Source organism: Gossypium hirsutum, chromosome A07, assembly GCF_007990345.1.
Source record: "Gossypium hirsutum isolate 1008001.06 chromosome A07, Gossypium_hirsutum_v2.1, whole genome shotgun sequence".
NCBI classification, from domain to species: domain Eukaryota; kingdom Viridiplantae; phylum Streptophyta; class Magnoliopsida; order Malvales; family Malvaceae; genus Gossypium; species Gossypium hirsutum.
Genome location: NC_053430.1, coordinates 26,544,589 through 26,553,045, shown reverse-complemented (window position 1 = coordinate 26,553,045; position 8,457 = coordinate 26,544,589).

The following is an 8,457-nucleotide window of genomic DNA, read 5'->3' as shown; positions in this document are numbered from 1 at the left end:
AAAAAGGAACCACAAGAGCATTAATCCTATTAAGGGAATTCAAGCCAAGAACAAAATTGTAATCATCCAAGTGGATTACCTCGAAGTCTTCATTATCTTTCTATTGATCGATCTATATCTCAACTCCTTGTGTTTCCCCCACGCAAAAAGTCAATTAAGAAGATTAAGACTGCTAATTCTAAAGAGATCCCAATTGTAGGGGCTATAGATCGGTAAATAGAAAGACAAGGAAGACTTCGAGGTAATCCACTTGGATGATTACAATTTTGTTCTTGGCTTGAATTTCCTTAATAGGATTAATGCTCTTGCGGTTTCTTTTGCCAACTGTATTTGTATCTTGGATACTCGATAAAAATAATATGTTGTGCCGTGAGTCAAGACATGAAGGGTAGAGTGAAGGTATTGTCGACAATCTAGCTAGCTAAGGATATTCCGTATGAGAGGAATATTGACATGATAGACGTGAGTGCTGTGTAAACCTCCTTAGAAATGCTAGAGGGGTAGGAAACCTATATGAAGTTTGTTGAGTCATTAAAGAGGCTACTATCTAAGAGAGAGGTGGGTTGTGCATCAGACTTTGGGGGTAAAATAGTGATACAAAGTAGATAAACGAGATGAGTAAATGTTGCGAGTGAGGTACATTTCAAAAACTTTAGTATGTTTTTCATTTTGACTTGCCATTGACTTGGCAAAAGCACAGAAGTCTTTTTAGAGTTCTAAAGCGGATAAGCTAAGAGGCTTACAAACCAGAGTTAGCAATAAGACTTAATGTGAACTCAGTGTTCAATGTGGGGCATACTTAAGCTTATTTGTGTAGATCAAGAGGATCCCAATTGGGGCAAGTCACATTGGGGGTAGGTAAGAGCGGTGGCCTCTTGTGATGAGATGTACAAAAGTGAACAATTTGAGTTAAGCGACAACGAAGACATAAGTCGAGGCAAATGTTTCGAGGAGCCAGACTACCCAATAGAGAGACTAGTTAGGAATCACCTCAGGCATCGAGACCATTCCAAGATCAGTCAAATTGGTGTCATTATGAAGACATGACGAGGGCATCGCGAGAATGGGTAGGGGAGAATGTTATGGACCGCAGATCAATGCTCGAGACCATTATGCATAAAACACCCCATAGAGGTCAACTTATTAAATGGGGCTCATTTGACCTACATGGATTGACCCAATTAGTGGAAACCATAGGAAAGCCCATCTACTTAAAGCTTGGTAGCTCAGTGAAATAATCTAGTAAAACTAGAGTTACTATAACACCCAATTATTTACACTAACCCAAAATTTTAGGATAGATAGGGCTAAATTAAAGGGATTAGCAAATGGCCAGACTCCACAGCAAATTTAAAAGTTTTAGTGGCCAAATTGTAATTAGTTGGACCTCAATTCTAGTTCGATTAAGATGGAACTGGCTAGTTCCAAAGTGGGAGACAAAATGATTAAGGATGGAGAGTTGTAATGGCTAGTGAAGACCATGCCTAGGGAGTATTTATAGGTGGGTGTGAAGACAAAATTTTCTCAATTCTATTTATGATTCTTATGTTTTCCATAGCACCATCTTCTTTAGACGCTCTAAAGAAGAAGAGGATATAGCTGAAGGAGGCTTTGCATATCGTGGTAGTCGTGAAAATTGAAGCCTGATAATAGAAAAATTTTGGAATTGATAAGCTTCCTTACCTCTTTGTACTTATAGTTTGAAGAAAAGAGTGAAGTAGTAACTCTTAAAAGCTCTTACATAATTTTGGATTCTAGGTTTTTAAGGGTTGAACACTTTTAGTTTAACCAATGAATGATTGTTATGCTTAGTTGTTAGGACGAAGAAGGCTTTGGCGTTTGGTCAAGCTAAGCTGATGAGGATAAAAGAATCCAAGTGAGTTTTTCTATTTCATTTCCTGAAATGTTTAGTAGTTGACTTGATTCTGTATTAAGTTCTGTGATGCTTAATTAACTCTATTGATTCTGAATGATAAGTCTACATAAAATTACTTGATATATGGGTATCCGCCAATGTATTTCAAGATGCATAAATATTTAGGCTTTCAAGTTTAAAAAGATAGCGTACTCCATGCTAGTATGTAAGTGAAATACAAATATTACATGATTATAATAGTGGGAAAATAATTGATAGGATATATGAAGTTAGGATTTGATAGGATATATAAAGTTAGGATTTGGGAATGAGAATTTCTATTAAAAATCATCATACAATGTTGTCGAGTACAAATTGTGATGTGCAAAGCTCCAGGCTTGTGAAGGGGATACTACGGTGTTCGAGCTTCAAGGTTAGGAATGAAGGAATAGATAGAGGAATAAAGAAAATAAGATTCCGTTAAGATACCGTCATACGGTATTACTAAGTGCAAACTGTGATGTGTGAAGCTCTGGGCCTTGCCGGGAGGGGGCCACTTAGGAGTTCGAGCATCAAGCTAAAATGGGAAACATTTCATTTAGGATGACACCATGACGATGGTTATTAGGTTCCATAGAGCAACACTGTGATGGCGGTCAACAAGCTCTATACAGCAACACTGCGACGGTGGTAAGATCCAATGGGGAAACTTCTCAAAAGAGGTTTAATGTATAAACATAGGGTAGTCTATTGAGACAGTAAACACGGGGTAGTCTATCGGGGCAATAAACACGAGGTAGTCCACTGAGACAGTAGACACCGGGTAGTCTGCTGGGACAGTAAACACGGAGTAGTCCATCGGGACAATAAACACAGGGTAATCTATTAGGACAATAAATATGGGGAAGTCCTCTAGGACGTTAAACATGAAAAGCCCAATTTGAAAGTCTACTGTTTAGGAGGAACATTAAGGGTAAAGTAGAGTTCACGGTGTTACTGGTACAATAGGTCACAAGAATAAATGAGCTTGGTGTGTCTGAGGAGCACAGACCATTGAGATAATGAGAGAATTCACCAAAGACGATGATGAATGAGGCCAAGCTAACATCTTCAACCCTAGTTAGGATGAAAAAAAGAAAAGACTCCTTAGATAAGGAGGTATACATAATGTACGTCAAAACTAGTCTGCTGGAGGAGCTATGGATCCCATATGGTTTAAGCTGACATAGAATAGGTTGTACCCGAATACAATCATAAATTGTAAGTCGACAAAGAGTTAGCCAAAAGGTTGGATAGGCTGATAAGAGTCTTTGTGGAAGGAAACAACTGCTCAAGGCTGAATGGTTAGTAAAGTCTGACAAAGAATAGTGGATAACGGAGGTTTGTCAAAACCATGGGAAAATGGTGGAGATCTTGTTGCTCTATCTAAGGTAGGAGTCACATGTATGATGAAGCATTGTAAGGAATGGACGAAAAAGGTGGGTGCTATCGGAGTCACATTGTAAGCATCATTTCCTCAAGGAAAAGAGAATGTATTCGGGTAAGGACTCGTGTTTACAACAATGATTTGGGTATCAATGAGTGTCACTAACTAGGAGAATTGAATACAAGAATTAGGGAGATAGGTTAGAGATAAACAGGGTGAGACCACACTAAGAAATCACGATTATAGCCAAATCAGGGATCTAAGTTCGCCAATAAATAGTTCAAAACACTCAGGGCTTGGGCCTTGCCAACTAGGTTTGCAGAATCTCCTATAAAAGCAAGAGGGTTTAACTCTAAAACAGAAAAATCAATTTCTTAAAAATTTATGGGATCTTATGCACATACATGTATGGATCTCACTAAGTTCTCTCGAACTTATAAAATTGCGGCTTGAATGCAAGTTATATAGTGACCTAAATAACTCAAGAAGGACCAAGCCAGACCCAACCAAAGTTAAGTAGTGTGCAGTAGTTGTTCATGTATATAAAGGGGCACCGGTAGAGGCCTCGCGTCAGGGTCTAAGTTGATTATATATGTTATCGAGCCTTAATCTAGAAATTGTAAATATTTGTTGGAATCAAAGTCTTAATAATTTATTACTAGTTTTATACAAGTTGTATTAACAACTAGAATTTTAAAATTTTTAGTTGTTTAAGTATGTAATTAAATTGAAAACTAAAATTTCGTTAAGTCCTTCGGGTTAGTATAGCATCAGGTTCCCAGACTTGGTGATCGGGTCAGGTATAGGGTGTTACAATTACTAGGGTAAATAGTGTAAATCCTAAAGAGATAATATTGTATGAAGTTTAAATCCCTTAGGAATCTTAATTGTAGATGGTAACTAATCTTATTTGTTGATGTAAATCGATCTGTATTGTTGGATTTGGGAAAGCTCAACTATAAATAGAAGCTTTCCCCTTCATTTGCAATTGCTTCATTCTTTCTGAGTTAATATATTGAGAGCATTTAGTCAAATAGTTGGTGTGCACTCTCTTTTTGTAGCTTTTTTTTGTTCGTGGCTTCTTCCTTTCCAGAGTTTACTTATGTTTTGCTTCAATGCCTTAGAGAAATTCTACGAGAATCCTCACATTGCGAGAGTTAGGCTGACTTAGGTTCATTTAAAGTGAAGGAATCGCCTATGGCCACATGGTTTACGAGATGAAAAATCTAGCCCTGTGATACTAGTAGATAATTACAACCCAAGCTATGAATTTAGAAGTTGTTTAGCTTACTTAGATGAAACATTGATAGAAAGTTTGGTTATGTTTGGGTTTAAAGATTTAGATTCGTGCAAGCTAACATGAATTAAGTTTATGGTAGAATAAGTTAATATTATAGTAGAAAATGTCAATTTAATCTTAAATTTATTTAGTTAATTTTATGTCATTAAGGATCAAATTGCATAAACTGAAAGTTGTTAAAATTTTTTCTATAGAATAGAACTATGAGGTCCCTAGTGATTAAATTCAAAGTCAGGTTTCAAATCGATAATGAATATCAAAATATACAAGTATTTTGAATAATAGAGTGTATATGGACTAAATTGAATAAATGCATATTAGGTTTAAATTGAATGTGTGATTTTAACTTTGTATTAATGTTTTAATCTATCGAACATAGCTAAAAATGAAGCCAAATCGTCGAGAGATAAAGGGAAGGTGAAAATTGTCAATAACCAGCTATTTTGGTTTGTACTATCATAATTTGTTTTACCATCAAATGTAACACCCTATATTCGGCCTAGATGTTATAGTCGGATTATAGAGGTTACATCGTACAAGTATAAGAAACAAACGTTTAATTTTTTTGAAAACCAATTTTAGCGGAAAGAAAAGTAATTAAAATAACTTTTTGAAATCATAGCAATTTTTTGAAACTACAAGTATCATATTTCTAAAACCAAAACCAATTTATTGGTACATTTACGAGATAAGTCACTTTAAGGAATTTGAGTTAAACTAGCAGCGGAAAACCTTACAGCATACTGTTTGTAAAATTGTGATTCTTTTTTTTTTGTTATCTTAAGTTAAGCGTCATTAAAAAGGAAAATACTTTGGTGTAATAAAAACCAGAAAGGTCTTAATGATCTAAACAAATCATAAAATGTCCAAAAATAAACATAAAGTTCAGAATGTTCATATATTAACAAGAAAAATAAGTGAAATCCATAGTACTAAAACCAAAAATGTAAAACCCGAGCACCAGAGTTTCCGTCCTATCCTAAGTCGGAGGATCACCTGAAACAGATACTTATTTATCTTAATCCAAATCCTACCTACCAGATTTCATAGAATTTTAATTAAACTCAACATCCAATATATAGCAAGTAACAAAAATATTTCACATTTGCGTACCACAGGATTCGAACACCAGACCTAAAGGGTAAGCCACTGGGCAGTTTTGAAATATCCCGTATTTTCGTAATTTTATCGAATTTCAAAAGAGTTCTTGGGGTGTTTTCACATACATGATTACAGGTTTGATGAAACTCGCAACAAACGCACTTCAAATCCTATATATAACGTCAAATGAACCTATTACAACTCAAATCAATTCCAAAATCTTACTCGAAACTACCTTTTTTTCCTTAAAGAAACAATCTCAAATTCATAGTTGTATACTTCACATAAAACAACAAACAAACACAACAATCACCTCGTGAAAGGATCTTGATACGCAACCTCTTCACCTAATAAGAACAACCAATTGAACACTTAACAGAGTATAATGTAAAAACAACACTAAAACTCTTCCTTAACAAATACGAGCGAAAACGAATGCCATCAGAAAAATTATCAACAAACTTACGCTATGTTATGATTTGTATGAAAATATCTAATTATGCATGCTATATGATTTATGAAATATGTATGCATGATATATGATTATGATTTATTTGTGTTTCGGGGTAGGATATGATATGATGGAGGAAGTGCTATATGGTAGTTTACACTACAAATATGATGGCTAGACTGCAAATTTATATATAGCAGCTCAGCTGCAATTATATGAGTGATACATCACCACATACTGTTGTGATTGGATGGATAGACTCTAATAGTCCTATATGGTGTAATTGGGTGGACAAAGATGGTGTGTAACGGATGGGGGTAGGACATGATATGTTATGTTACGATATGATATGATACATTATAATATGTTATGATATGATATGCTATGTTATGTTAGGATATGATATGATACGTTATAATATGTTTTGTTATGATATTCTTTGGTTTGAATTCTAATATGTTATGAGATGAATTGATAATTATAACTACTTATATTGGAATTGTGAGCCAAAACACACACTAAGCTTACGCCTTTGTTGCTTTGCTTCAGGTGATCCTCCAACTTAGGATAGGACGACGACTCTAGAGCTCGGGTTTCACATTTTTGGTTTTAATACTATGGATTTCACTTATTTTTCTTGTTAATATGGACATTCTGGATTTTTCTTGGGTTTTGTTTATGTTTGGACATTTTATGATTTATTTAGATCGTTAGGATCTTTCTGGTTTTTATTACACAAAAGCCTTTTCCTTTTTAATGACGCTTAACTTAAGATAACTAAAAGAAAAAGAATCACGATTTTACAAATGGTATGCTGTAAGGTTTTCCGTTGCAAGTTTAACTAAAATTTCTTAAAGTGATTTATCTCACAAATGTACCAATAAATTGGTTTTGGTTTTAGTAATATGATATAAGTTGTGGTTTTAGAAAATTTCTATGTTTTCAAAAAGTTATTTTAATTACTTTTCTTTCCACTAAAATTGGTTTTCAACAAAATTAAACGTTTGTTTCTTATACTTGTACGATGTAATCTCCATAATCCGACTATAACATCTAACAAGTAAGTTTGTCAAGTACGTATATGTATATAAAATTCATTATAATGCTAAAATCATTACCTATTTGGTTGTCAAATTGAGAAATATGTGGCAATACATGTATTAATATTGAAAAAGTATGAGTTTTCCTTATTAAATGATGCTAGACATAGTCAGAGTATAGTTGACATGCCACAGGATTTGTATACGTATTAGTGGGAACATTCTAGCACTACAATGCAATTCATTTTGGCTTTATGGTGCAGTTTATTTTGGCACTTCGATGCATTACATTTTGTGGAGTGTAAGGGGGATCATTGCATCTATGCCTGATCAATACTTCAATGCTTATTACGGAGTGTTACGGGATTAATTTGCAAACCCATACTTGTGTCTGCATCCAGTTATAAGGGCTAAAAAGAAAATGTTTAATGTGCCATTCTGATTATGGAAATGATATTATATCTAGATTCGTTGATAAAAGATCATTCTGATTTTAATATATGAAGATAATCATGTTGAAATGATTGTGAGATAATTTTGATACTGGAATTGTTGCAAAGAAGTGATATATTGAGATTATTAATATTTGATTTAATGTATTCGTTGTATGTTACTAGTTTAATAGTCTATATTTGAATTCAAATTATGTTAGTTTCACTGAGTATGCGATACTCAACAAACAAATTGGTTTGTTTTTGTGCCCAAGATCTATATAGGTTTATAAAATGGGTTAGAATTTGTCAACATCCAAGTCTTCAACTCTCAGCTCAGAAAATCCTTGTAATGATCTTGTTTTGTTATGAAATATATATATGTGGCATGTACCTAGTATTTTGGAGTACTTTGAAGTCCTTATAATGTTTTGAGTTGTAAATATTTTAATGGTGTTTGTGTTGGTAATATGGTGAACTTAAATTGCTTAATTTTGTTAGTTTAAACTATGTTTTAGTTTACTTCACTATTTAGCCATATTTGAGATAAGTTGGTGTTTACAATGCCATGAATTTAAGTTATTGGAATGAGGTTTTATAAGCTAAGTAAATATACTGTAGGTTGGTATGATATTAACATGTTTTAGGTGACAATTAGGTACCATTTATATACATGAAATATTGCATTTTTTTGAATCATTTGGTATGTTGGTCTCGATATATATAGATCATGTCTCAAGACACTATGAGCAAAAATGGCCAATTTATGCATTTCTAGGTAAATGTCTCAAGACATATTGAACAGGTCTCGAGATAATGAATTGTAGACCCCGAGATATGTACCCCATGGTCT